This window comes from Triticum dicoccoides, chromosome 3A, assembly GCF_002162155.2.
Source record: "Triticum dicoccoides isolate Atlit2015 ecotype Zavitan chromosome 3A, WEW_v2.0, whole genome shotgun sequence".
Lineage (NCBI taxonomy): Eukaryota > Viridiplantae > Streptophyta > Magnoliopsida > Poales > Poaceae > Triticum > Triticum dicoccoides.
The window spans coordinates 105292613-105306993 of record NC_041384.1 but is presented as its reverse complement, the minus strand read 5'-3'; positions in this window follow the sequence as shown (position 1 = coordinate 105306993).

The window sequence follows — 14381 nt, the reverse complement described above, 5'->3', positions numbered from 1 at the left end:
CCCCCCAATCCTAGTTGGAATAGGATTCCTTGAGGGGGGAAAGAGAGAGAGGGGGCCGGCCACCTCTCCTAGTCCTAATAGGACTAGGGGAAGGGGGGAGGCGCACAGCCACCTTGGGCTGCCCCTTTCTCCTTTCCACTAAAGCCCACTAAGGCCCATATAGCTCCCGGGGGGTTCCGGTAACCTCCCGGTACTCCGGTAAAATCCCGATTTCACCCGGAACACTTCCGATATCCAAACATAGGCTTCCAATATATCAATCTTTACGTCTCGACCATTTTGAGACTCCTCGTCATGTCTGTGATCACATCCGGGACTCCGAACAACCTTCGGTACATCAAAATGCATAAACTCATAATATAACTGTCATCGTAACCTTAAGCGTGCGGACCCTACGGGTTCGAGAACAATGTAGACATGACCGAGACACGTCTCTGGTCAATAACCAATAGCGGGACCTGGATGCCCATATTGGCTCCTACATATTCTACGAAGATCTTTATCGGTCAGACCGCATAACAACATACGTTGTTCCCTTTGTCATCGGTATGTTACTTGCCCGAGATTCGACCGTCGGTATCCAATACCTAGTTCAATCTCGTTACCGGCAAGTCTCTTTACTCGTTCTGTAATACATCATCTCACAACTAACTCATTAGTTGCAATGCTTGCAAGGCTTATATGATGTGCATTACCGAGAGGGCCCAGAGATACCTCTCCGATAATCGGAGTGACAAAACCTAATCTCGAAATACGCCAACCCAACATGTACCTTTGGAGACACCTGTAATACTCCTTTATAATCACCCAGTTACGTTGTGACGTTTGGTAGTACCCAAAGTGTTCCTCCGGTAAACGGGAGTTGCATAATCTCATAGTTATAGGAACATGTATAAGTCATGAAGAAAGCAATAGCAACATACTAAACGATCGGGTGCTAAGCTAATGGAATGGGTCATGTCAATCAGATCATTCTCTTAATGATGTGATCCCGTTAATCAAATAACAACTCATTGTTCATGGTTAGGAAACATAACCATCTTTGATTAACGAGCTAGTCAAGTAGAGGCATACTAGTGACACTTTGTTTGTCTATGTATTCACACATGCATTATGTCTCCGGTTAATACAATTCTAGCATGAATAATAAACATTTATCATGATTATAAGGAAATAAATAATAACTTTATTATTGCCTCTAGGGCATATTTCCTTCAGTCTCCCACTTGCACTAGAGTCAATAATCTAGATTACACCGTAATGATTCTAACACCCATGGAGCCTTGGTGCTGATCATGTTTTGCTCGTGGAAGAGGCTTAGTCAACGGGTCTGCAATATTCAGATCCGTATGTATCTTGCAAATCTCTATGTCTCCCACCTGGACTAGATCCCGGATGGAATTGAAGCGTCTCTTGATGTGCTTGGTTCTCTTGTGAAATCTGGATTCCTTTGCCAAGGTAATTGCACCAGTATTGTCACAAAAGATTTTCATTGGACCCGATGCACTAGGTATGACACCTAGATCGGATATGAACTCCTTCATCCAGACTCCTTCGTTCGCTGCTTCCGAAGCAGCTATGTACTCCACTTCACATGTAGATCCCGCTATGACGCTTTGTTTAGAACTGCACCAACTGACAGCTCCACCGTTTAATGTAAACACGTATCTGGTTTGCGATTTAGAATTATCCAAATCAGTGTCAAAGCTTGCATCAACGTAACCTTTTACGATGAGCTCTTTGTCACCTCCATATACGAGAAACATATCCTTAGTCCTTTTCAGGTATTTCAGGATGTTCTTGACCATTGTCCAGTGATCCACTCCTGGATTACTTTGCCTCCCTGCTAGACTTATAGCAAGGCACACATCGGGTCTGGTACACAGCATTGCATACATGATAGATCCTATGGCTGATGCATAGGGAACATCTTTCATATTCTCTCTATCTTCTGCAGTGGTCGGGCATTGAGTCTTACTCAATTTCACACCTTGTAACACAGGCAAGAATCCTTTCTTTGCTTGATCCATTTTGAACTTCTTCAAAATTTTGTCAAGGTATGTTGTTTGTGAAAGTCCAATTAAGCGTTTTGATCTATCTCTATAGATCTTTATGCCTAATATGTAAGCAGCTTCACCGAGGTCTTTCATTGAAAAACTCTTATTCAAGTATCCCTTTATGCTATCCAGAAATTCTATATCATTTCCAATTAGTAATATGTCGTCCACATATAATATCAGAAATGCTACAGAGCTCCCACTCACTTTCTTGTAAATACAGGCTTCTCCGAAAGTCTGTATAAAACCAAATGCTTTGATCACACTATCAAAGCGTTTATTCCAACTCCGAGAGGCTTGCACCAGTCCATAAATGGATCGCTGGAGCTTGCACACTTTGTTAGCTCCTTTTGGATCGACAAAACCTTTTGGTTGCATCATATACAACTCTTCTTCCAAAAATCCATTCAGGAATGCAGTTTTGACATCCATTTGCCAAATTTCATAATCATAAAATGCGGCAATTGCTAACATGATTCGGACGGACTTAAGCATCGCTACGGGTGAGAAGGTCTCATCGTAGTCAATCCCTTGAACTTGTCGAAAACCTTTCGCGACAAGTCGAGCTTTGTAGACAGTAACATTACCATCAGCGTCAATCTTCTTCTTAAAGATCCATTTATTCTCAATTGCTTGCCGATCATCGGCAAGTCAACCAAAGTCCATACTTTGTTCTCATACATGGATCCCATCTCAGATTTCATGGCTTCAAGCCACTTTGCGGAATCTGGGCTCACCATCGCTTCTTCATAGTTCGTAGGTTCATCATGATCTAGTAGCATGATTTCCAGAACAGGATTACCGTACCACTCTAGCGCGGATCTTACTCTGGTTGATCTACGAGGTTCAGTAGTATCTTGATCTGAAGTTTCATGACTATCATCATTAGCTTCCTCACTTATTGGTGTAGGTGTTGCAGAAACAATTTTCTGTGATGTACTACTTTCCAATAAAGGAGCAGGTACAGTTACCTCGTCAAGTTCTACTTTCCTCCCACTCACTTCTTTCGAGAGAAACTCCTTCTCTAGAAAGGATCCATTCTTAGCAATGAATGTCTTGCCTTCGGATCGGTGATAGAAGGTGTATCCAATAGTTTCCTTTGGATATCCTATGAAGACACATTTCTCCGATTTGGGTTCGAGCTTATCAGGTTGAAGCTTTTTCACATAAGCATTGCAGCCCCAAACTTTAAGAAACGACAACTTTGGTTTCTTGCCAAACCACAGTTCATAAGGCGTCGTCTTAACGGATTTTGATGGTGCCCTATTTAACGTGAATGCGGCCGTCTCTAGAGCGTATCCCCAAAACGATAGCGGTAAATCAGTAAGAGACATCATAGATCGCACCATATCCAATAAAGTACGATTACGACGTTCGAACACACCATTATGCTGAGGTGTTCCGGGTGGCGTGAGTTGCGAAACTATTCCACAATTTTTCAAATGTACACCAAACTCGTAACTCAAATATTCTCCTCCACGATCAGATCGTAGAAACTTTATTTTCTTGTTACGATGATTTTCAACTTCACTTTGAAATTCCTTGAACTTTTCAAATGTTTCAGACTTATGTTTCATTAAGTAGATATACCCATATCTGCTTAAATCATCTGTGAAGGTGAGAAAATAACGATATCCGCCACGAGCCTCAATATTCATCGGATCACATACATCTGTATGTATGATCTCCAACAAATCTGTTGCTCTCTCCATAGTTCCGGAGAACGGTGTTTTGGTCATCTTGCCCATGAGGCACGGTTCGCAAGTACCAAGTGATTCATAATCAAGTGGTTCCAAAAGTCCATCAGTATGAAGTTTCTTCATGCGCTTTACACCGATATGACCTAAACGACAGTGCCACAAATAAGTTGCACTTTCATTATTAACTCTGCATCTTTTGGCTTCAACATTATGAATATGTGTATCACTACTATCGAGATTCATCAAAAATAGACCACTTTTCAAAGGTGCATGACCATAAAAGATATTACTCATATAAATAGAACAACCATTATTCTCTGATTTAAATGAATAACCGTCTCGCATCAAACAAGATCCAGATATAATGTTCATGCTCAACGTTGGCACCAAATAACAATTATTTAGGTCTAATATTAATCTCGAAGGTAGATGTAGAGGTAGCGTGCCGACCGCGATCACATCGACTTTAGAACCGTTTCCCACGCGCATCGTCACCTCGTCCTTTGCCAGTGCCCGCTTATTCCGTAGTCCCTGTTTCGAGTTGCAAATATTAGCAACAGAACCAGTATCAAATACCCAGGTGCTACTGCGAGCTCTAGTAAGGTACACATCAATAACATGTATATCACATATACCTTTGTTCACCTTGCCATCCTTCTTATCCGCCAAATACTTGGGGCAGTTCCGCTTCCAGTGACCAGTCTGCTTGCAGTAGAAGCACTCAGTTTCAGGCTTAGGTCCAGACTTGGGTTTCTTCTCCTGAGCAGCAACTTGTTTGCTGTTCTTCTTGAAGTTCCCCCTTCTTCTTCCCTTTGCCCTTTTTCTTGAAACTAGTGGTCTTGTTGACCATCAACACTTGATGCTCCTTCTTGATTTCTAGCTCCGCAGCTTTCAGCATTGCGAAGAGCTCGGGAATAGTCTTGTTCATCCCTTGCATATTATAGTTCATCACGAAGCTCTTGTAGCTTGGTGGCAGTGATTGGAGAATTCTGTCAATGACGCAATCATCTGGAAGATTAACTCCCAATTGAATCAAGTGATTATTATACCCAGACATTTTGAGTATATGCTCACTGACAGAACTGTTCTCCTCCATCTTGCAGCCATAGAACTTATTGGAGACTTCATATCTCTCAGTCCGGGCATTTGCTTGAAATATTAACTTCAACTCCTGAAACATCTCATATGCTCCATGACGTTCAAAACATCGTTGAAGTCCCGATTCTAAGCCATAAAGCATGGCACACTGAACTATCGAGTAGTCATCAGCTTTGCTCTGCCAGATGTTCATAACATCTGGTGTTGCTCCAGCAGCAGGCCTGGCACCCAGCGGTGCTTCCAGGACGTAATTCTTCTGTGCAGCAATGAGGATAATCCTCAAGTTACGGACCCAGTCCGTGTAATTGCTACCATCATCTTTCAAATTTGCTTTCTCAAGGAACGCATTAAAATTCAACGGAACAACAGCACGAGCCATCTATCTACAATCAACATAAACAAGCAAGATACTATCAGGGACTAAGTTCATGATAAATTTAAGTTCAATTAATCATATTACTTAAGAACTCCCACTTAGATAGACATCTCTCTAATCTTCTAAGTGATCACGTGATCCAAATCAACTAAATCATAACCGATCATCACGTGAGATGGAGTAGTTTTCAATGGTGAACATCGTTATGTTGATCATATCTACTATATGATTCATGCTCGACCTTTCGGTCTCCGTGTTCCGAGGCCATATATGCATATGCTAGGCTCGTCAAGTTTAACCTGAGTATTCTGCGTGTGCAAAAACTGGCTTGCACCCGTTGTAGATGGACGTAGAGCTTATCACACCCGATCATCTCGTGGTGTCTGGGCACGACGAACTTTGGCAACGGTGCATACTCAGGGAGAACACTTCTTGATAATTTAGTGAGACATCATCTTATAATGCTACCGTCAATCAAAGCAAGATAAGATGCATAAAAGATAAACATCACATGCAATCAATATAAGTGATATGATATGGCCATCATCATCTTGTGCTTGTGATCTCCATCTTCGAAGCACCGTCGTGATCACCATCGTCACCGGCGCGACACCTTGATCTCCATCGTAGCATCGTTGTCGTCTCGCCAATCTTATGCTTCCACGACTATCACTACCGCTTAGTAATAAAGTAAAGCATTACATCGCGATTGCATTGCATACAATAAAACGACAACCATAAGGCTTCTGCCAGTTGCCGATAACTCGGTTACAAAACATGATCATCTCATACAATAAAATTCAGCATCATGTCTTGACCATATCACATCACAACATGCCCTGCAAAAACAAGTTAGACGTCCTCTACTTTGTTGTTGCAAGTTTTACGTGGCTGCTACGGGCTTAAGCAAGAACCAATCTCACCTACGCATCAAAACCACAACGATAGTTTGTCAAATAGACTCCGTTTTAACCTTCGCAAGGACCGGGCGTAGCCATACTTGGTTCAACTAAAGTTGGAGAGACAGTCGCCCGCAAGCCACCTATGTGCGAAGCACATCGGGGGAACCGGTCTCGCGTAAGCGTACGCATAATGTTGGTCCAGGTCGTCTCGTCCAACAATGCCGCCGAACCAAAGTATGACATGCTGGTAGGCAGTATGACTTATATCGCCCACAACTCACTTGTGTTCTACTCGTAACATCAACATAAATAACCTAGGCTCGGATGCCACTGTTGGGTTTCGTAGTAATTTCAAAAAATTTCCTACGCACACGCAAGATCATGTGATGCATAGCAACGAGAGGGGAGAGTGTTGTCTACGTACCCACGCAGACCGACTGCGGAAGCGATGACGCAACGTAGAGGAAGTAGTTGTACGTCTTCACGATCCAACCGATCAAGTACCGAAACTACGGCACCTCCGAGTTTGAGCACACGTTCAGCTCGATGACGAATCCCGGACTCCGATCCAGCAAAGTGTCGGGGAAGAGTTCCATCAGCACGACGGCGTGGTGATGATCTTGATGCACTACAGCAGCAGGGCTTCGCCTAAACTCCGCTACAGTATTATCGAGGAATATGGTTGCAGGGGGCACCGCACACGGCTAAGGAATAGATCACGTGGATCAACTTGTGTGTTTCTGGGGTGCCTCTACCTCAGTATATAAAGGACTAGAGGGGGAGGCTTGCCGGCCAAGGGAGGGCGCGCCAGGAGAGTCCTACTCCCTCTGGGAGTAGGATTCCCCCCCCCCCCCAATCCTAGTTGGAATAGGATTCCTTGAGGGGGGAAAGAGAGAGAGGGGGCCTGATGGAGTCATGTACCTAGGGTAGGGTCACAGACCTGATCTAAGTACCCTGCCCAAGGACACCCTTAGAAGAGGTCACCTTCCAGTCGACCAACGAGGGACTCACTCGACTGACTTGAAGGACTCGACCACGAAGACTCACTCGACTACCAGGAGGTCAAAAGGCATTCTGCACTGCAACGGCCTGTAGTTAAGTAGACTTTATGGTAGTTAAGACACTTTATGTGGGACGTTACCAGTAACGCCCCGGACTTAATTTCCCTTAAACCCTTCATTACGTGGGCTGGCTGGGGTCCTGGCGCACTCTATATAAGCCACCCCCCTCCACAGGCAGAAGGGTTCGGCACCCTGTAACTCATATACACACAATCCACTCGACCGCCTCCGGGCTCCGAGACGTAGGGCTTTTACTTCCTCCGAGAAGGGCCTGAACTCGTACATCTCTTGTGTTTACAACTTCTCCATAGCTAGAACCTTGCCTCTCCATAGCTACCCCCCACTCTACTGTCAGACTTAGAACCACGACAGTTGGCGCCCACCGTGGGGCCAGTGTTTTTAGCAATTTTGTGGAGAAGTTGTGATTCTTCCGAGTACTTTCATCATGGTGGCTGCTGGAGTTTTGGTCGAGGGTCGAGAGATCCGTCTCGGCGCTCTCACCTTCATCGCCGACGACTCCGCCTGGCTCCAGGAGGCTCCACTCGACGTTGATGCGCTCCCCGTCCGTGGTGCGATGCATTTTCGCGCATGTGTCCGCGGCATTCTGCTGCGGCAACCGTCGACCCCGTATCGGTCGACATCCCCATCGACCACCCTCTCGGTCTCCCGCCAGCGCAAGCGCTTGGGCCGGTCGAGGATTCAGCGGTGGGTGAGGCACGCGGTGGCTCGCCAGACGGCCACCACCCAAGTTGCGGCAATCGAGCCCGACGAATCTCTCTACGGCCTGTTTGATCTGTCGACTGGCTCCGTAGAGACCGCATCCGAGTGCGATAGCAGTGATACAGCGGCGGAAATCCTGATGGTCGACGGGCCCCGCAGTCCCCCTGGCTTCGCCCGTGATGGTGGAGCAGGCGACGGAGGCGACCCCGCGCGAGACCACGAAGAGTACCAGCCCGAGCCACTCGACTCTCTGCAAAGAGAAGAACTTCGCCGCAGGAACGTGGATGTCCTGCGTACTCCCATCGCAGTAGAAACCCCCGAGGCTCGCGCCTTAGAGGAGGCACGTTTGGCCAATTTGGCCGAACGCACTCGACTGGAGAATCTTCAGCGAGTACTCGACGAGCGCGCACGGCAACGAGTTCCTGACACCAGTCGACGTCAACTCTTCCCGCCGACTCAGGTATATCGAACCCCAATCCACAATTTGGCAGCTGCGACCCGTATAGCAGAGTCCATTCAGCCCTCTTAGTCGGAAGCTGGCAGAGGCTTGATGCAGATCAGGGATCTGCTCCGGGCAGCAGGAGATCAGAATTCGGCCGTGTCGCAGTCGCGCAACAGAATTCACAGTCGATCCGTCGCTGCGAATACGGTTCAGTCGGCTCACAGTCCCAGATCGCCTCCGCGACGTGAAGGGCGCGAGAATCGGCGAGACCAATATGGTGACCGACTCGACCGAGATGATAGGCGTCGAGTGCCCAATTCCCCTCCGAGGGGTGGGTCTTACGCTCCTCGGCAGCAAGATGACAGACGTCAGCTCAGTACGGGGCGAAGAGTTCCAGTCGACCCCAGAGAACCGGGCTTCGACGCGCGATCCATTATCGTGCAAGGTTTGGTCGACCGGAACAGAGCCCATCGAGGCGGACTCGACAGAGATGTGCCCACAAGCAGTCGAGTGCATGTTTCTGGTCCTGAATGTTTCAGCAGAGCTATCAGAGCCGCAGTTATCCCTCCCAATTTCAGGTTGGCAACAGGAGTCAGCAAGTTCACTGGTGAGTCTAAGCCTGAAACTTGGCTTGAGGACTACCGAGTGGCGGTTCAGATTGGTGGTGGGAACGACGAGGTGGCCATGAAGCATTTGCCCCTCATGCTGGAAGGTTCTGCCAGGGCATGGTTGACTCAATTACCTCCTAGCAGCATTTACACTTGGGAAGATCTGTCCCGAGTGTTCATCAGAACGTTTGAAGGAACTTGCAAGCGACCGGCTGGACTGACGGAGTTGCAAGTCTGCGTGCAGAAGACCAATGAGACTCTCAGAGAGTATATTCAGAGATGGATCACTTTGCACCATACTGTGGAGAATGTGTCTGATCATCAGGCAGTCTGCGCCTTTAAAGATGGCGTCAAGAACAGAGAATTGAGTTTGAAGTTTGGTCGAACCGGTGACATGACCTTGAGTCGGATGATGGAGATTGCTACCAAGTACACCAACGGCGAAGAAGAAGACCGACTCCGAAGCGGCAAGCACAAGCCGAGTCAGTCGGAAAAGGGAAACACCAGTCGGAAACAGAAGCGGAAGGCTGAACCGGCAGCTCCTGGAGAGGCTCTGGCCGTGACTCAGGGAAAGTTTAAAGGGAAACCAAAAGGATCCTGGAACCCTAAGAAGGTAAAGGATAAAGAAGGGAACGACGTGATGGATATGCCGTGTCACATCCACACGAAGAAAGACGAAGAGGGGAATATCATCTACCCGAAGCACACCACTCGCCAATGTCGACTCCTGATCCAGCAGTTTCAGGGAAAACAGTCTAATAACAAGGAGAAGGAGTCAGACAAGGCCGAAGACAAGGAGGACAGTGGGGAAGGATATCCGCATATCAACTCTACTCTGATGATCTTTGCAGATGTGGAGAGCAAGAGTCGATTGAAAGTTATTAACCGTGAGGTGAACATGGTTGCCCCAGCAAAAGCAAATTATCTGAAATGGTCCCAAACACCCATCACCTTCGACCAATCTGATCACCCGACTCATATTGCCACCCCTGGGAGGCAAGCTTTGGTGGTCGATCCAGTTGTTGAAGGCACTCGACTGACGAAAGTGCTTATGGACGGTGGTAGTGGGCTGAATTTGCTGTATGCAGACACACTGAAAGGAATGGGCATTCCGATGTCCCGACTGAGCACCAGTAACATGAGCTTTCATGGAGTTATACCAGGAAAGAAAGCCGAGTCACTCGGCCAAATAGCTCTGGACGTGGTGTTTGGTGATTCGAAACATTTTCGCAAAGAGAAGTTGACGTTCGAGGTCGTGGATTTTCAGAGTGCATATCATGCCATTTTGGGGAGACCAGCTTATGCACGGTTCATGGCTCGACCATGTTACGTGTACCTCAAATTGAAGATGCCCGGCCCCAAAGGAGTGATCACTGTCACCGGTGATCGGAAAAAGGCAGAAGAGTGCTTCCAGAAAGGCTCAAAAATTGCTGATTCCCAGGTGACAGCGGTCGAGTTCGAAGAATACAAGCAAAACGCAGATCCGAGTGACTTGCTGCGATCCAAGAAACCCGCCACAGAGTCTGCATTTCAGTCGTCCGGTGAGACGAAGCCTGTTCACATTCACCCGACCGACCCCGATGCAGCTCCGACCCACATCTCCACAACACTCGACCCGAAATAGGAAGAAGCGCTCATCCAGTTCCTCCGTGAGAACTGGGACATTTTTGCATGGAAGCCCGCTGACATGCCAGGTGTTCCCAGGGGACTGGCTGAGCATTGCCTAAGAGTCGACTCATCTGCAAAACCAGTCAAAGAGCATCTTCGGCGGTCCGCCGTCCAGAAGAGAAAAGCCATTGGTGAGGAAGTGGCTCGACTGTTGGCGGCAGGATTTATCCGAGAGATATACCACTCCGAGTGGCTCGCTAATGTCGTCATGGTTCCTAAGAAGGACAAATCACTCCGAATGTGCATTGATTTCAAGCACATCAACCGGGCTTGCCCGAAAGATCATTTTCCTCTCCCTCGCATAGATCAAATTGTTGACTCGACCGCGGGATGCGAGAGACTGTCTTTTCTAGACGCCTACTCCGGGTACCACCAGATCCGTCTGTATGGACCCGACGAGGTAAAAACAGCTTTCATCACTCCATTCGGGTGCTTCTGCTATATCACCATGCCATTCGGCCTCAAGAATGCCGGAGCCACATTTATGCGAATGATTCAGAAGTGTCTACTCACTCAAATCAGTCGGAATGTGGAAGCGTATATGGATGATATCGTCGTCAAGTCACGAAAAGGTTCCGACCTGCTCGCTGACCTCGCCGAAACATTTGCCAACCTCCGAAGGTATGATATCAAGCTCAATCCATCAAAGTGCACATTTGGAGTTCCTGGTGGAAAGTTACTCGGTTTTCTCGTTTCCGAACGAGGAATCGACGCTAATCCAGAGAAGATCGGCACTATTCTCCGAATGAAACGCCCTGTGCGAGTGCACGATGTCCAGAAGCTTACTGGATGCTTGGTCGCATTAAGTCGATTCATCTCACGACTCGGTGAAAAGGCATTGCCTCTTTACCGACTGATGAAGAAGGCAGACAAGTTCGAGTGGACTCCAGAAGCTGATGCAGTGTTTGCCGAGCTAAAAGCTCTGCTCTCCACCCAGCTGGTGCTTGCTGCTCCAATCAGCAAAGAGCCTCTGTTGCTCTATATCGCAGCCACAGGACAAGTCGTCAGTACTGTGCTTACGGTCGAGCGGGGAGAAGAAGGAAAAGCTCTCAAAGTTCAGCGCCCAGTGTATTATTTGTCTGAAGTCTTGACTCCATCCAAGCAGAGATATCCTCATTATCAGAAGCTTGTGTATGGAATATACATGACCACAAAGAAGGTTGCTCATTATTTCTCTGATCACTCCATCACAGTCGTCAGCCACGCTCCACTATCAGAGATTTTGCACAACAGAGATGCAACTGGTCGAGTGGCTAAATGGGCGATTGAACTTCTTCCCCTTGATATCAAGTTTGAGGCAAAGAAAGCCATTAAGTCCCAGGCAATAGCAGATTTCCTCGCTGAGTGGATTGAACAGCAGCAGCCGACTGAAGTTCACTCGGAGCATTGGACCATGTTCTTTGATGGCTCTAAGATGTTGAATGGTTCCGGTGCTGGGGTTGTCCTGGTTTCCCCCAGAGGAGATAAGCTCAGATATGTGCTCCAAATTCACTTTGATTCCTCCAACAATGAGGCAGAATATGAGGCCCTCTTATATGGGTTGCGCATGGCCATTTCACTCGGCGTCCGTCGCCTGATGGTCTATGGCGACTCGGATTTAGTGGTCAACCAAGTGATGAAGGAGTGGGATGTGAGAAGCCCAAGCATGACTGGATACTGCAGTGCAGTGAGGAAGCTGGAAAAGAAGTTCGAGGGGTTGGAGCTCCATCATATACCCCGACTGAAAAATCAAGCAGCTGATGATCTAGCAAAGATAGGTTCCAAGAGAGAAGCCATTCCGAGTGGTGTGTTCTTGGAGCATATACACACTCCGTCAGTCAAAGAAGATCCTTTCACCGAAGAAGCTCCACAGCCCAAGAGTGCCACAGATCCGACTGAGGTTGAAGTCCCAGCAGTAGTCGACTTGGTTATGGAGATCTTGGTGGTCATTCCCGATTGGACAGTTCCATATATCGCATATATCCTGAGAAAAGAGCTCCCGGAGGATGAGGAAGAGGCTCGACAGATCGTCCGTCGATCTAAGGCCTTTACCGTAATCAAAGGACAGTTATACAGAGAAAGCGCGACTGGAGTTGGTCAGAAGTGCATAAGGCCAGAAGAAGGTCGAATCATCCTTAATGATATTCACTCGGGGACCTGCGGTCATCATGCGTCCTCTCGGACTATCATGGCCAAAGCATACCGAGCCGGATTTTACTGGCCAAAGGCGAATGAGATGGCAAAGGAGATAGTAGATAAGTGCGAGGGATGTCAGTTTTACTCGAATATGTCGCACAAGCCTGCATCAGCCCTGAAGACCATTCCACTCGTCTGGGCTTTCGCAGTATGGGGGTTGGACATGGTCGGTCCTTTGAGAACAGGGCGAAGTGGCTTCACGCATGTGCTGGTGGCAGTCGACAAGTTCACCAAGTGGATTGAGGCTAAACCAATCAAGAACCTTGACGCCGGTACTGCTGTTAGCTTCATCAGGGAACTAATATTCAGATATGGAGTCCCTCACAGCATCATTACGGATAATGGGTCGAACTTTGACTCGGAGGAATTCAGAGATTTCTGTAACTCTCAAGGCACACGAGTCGACTACGCTTCAGTCACCCATCCGCAGTCGAATGGACAAGCGGAGCGAGCCAATGGCCTGATTCTCAAGGGATTGAAACCCCGACTGATGCGTGATCTCAAGCATGCAGCTGGAGCTTGGGTCGACGAACTTCCCTCAGTGCTTTGGGGACTGCGGACCACACCTAATCGGTCGACCGGAAGAACTCCATTCTTCTTGGTCTACGGAGCTGAAGCAGTCTTGCCGAGTGATCTTCTCCACAATGCTCCTCGAGTTGAAATCTACAACGAAGCAGAAGCTGAACAAGCGCGGCAGGACGCAGTCGACCTTTTAGAGGAAGAAAGGGAGATGGCTCTGATCTGGTCGACCATCTACCAACAAGATTTGCGTCGTTTCCACGCCAGAAATGTGAGAGGTCGAGCCTTCCAAGAAGGAGATTTAGTTCTCCGAGTGGATCAGAAGAAACAACACAAGCTTGCTCCTTCTTGGGAAGGACCCTTCATCGTCACCAAAGTTCTTCACAACGGGGCGTACCGTCTTTACAATGTCGAGCATAATATCGACGAGCCCCGAGCTTGGAACATGGAACTACTCCGCCCATTTTACACTTAAGTTTTATCACTCGGATGAGTTGCAATAAAGTACTTCTGTAGTTCATGGACCTCAAAATAATAGTGTCATAGTTCCTCCATAATTTTTGTCACTTTTTATTTTGTCCAATAAAATCCCCCCTCAGTGGGTGACTTAGCCGCGAATCCGTTCCGCCTAAGTTTGTAAAGAATCCTACCGAGTGGTGAGCCAGACTCCCACTCGGAGGCTTAGCTGCGAATCCGTTTCGCCTAAGTTATCAAAAATCCTACCGAGTGGTAAGCCAGACTTCCACTCGGAGACTTAGCTGCAGTCCAAGTACTCGCCTAAGTTATGAAAATCCTACCGAGTGGTAAGCCAGACTTCCACTCGGAGGCTTAGCTGCAGTCCAAGTACTCGCCTAAGTTATCAAATTCCCACCGAGTGAAGACCAAACCTCTCACTCGGGGGCTTAGCTGCAGCCCAGTGCTCGCCTAAGATATAAAAATCCTACCGAGTGAAGAGCAAACCTCCCACTCGGGGGCTTAGCTGCAGTCCAAGTACTCGCCTAAGTTATCGAAATCCTACCGAGTGAAGAGCAAACCTCTCACTCGGAGGCTTAGCT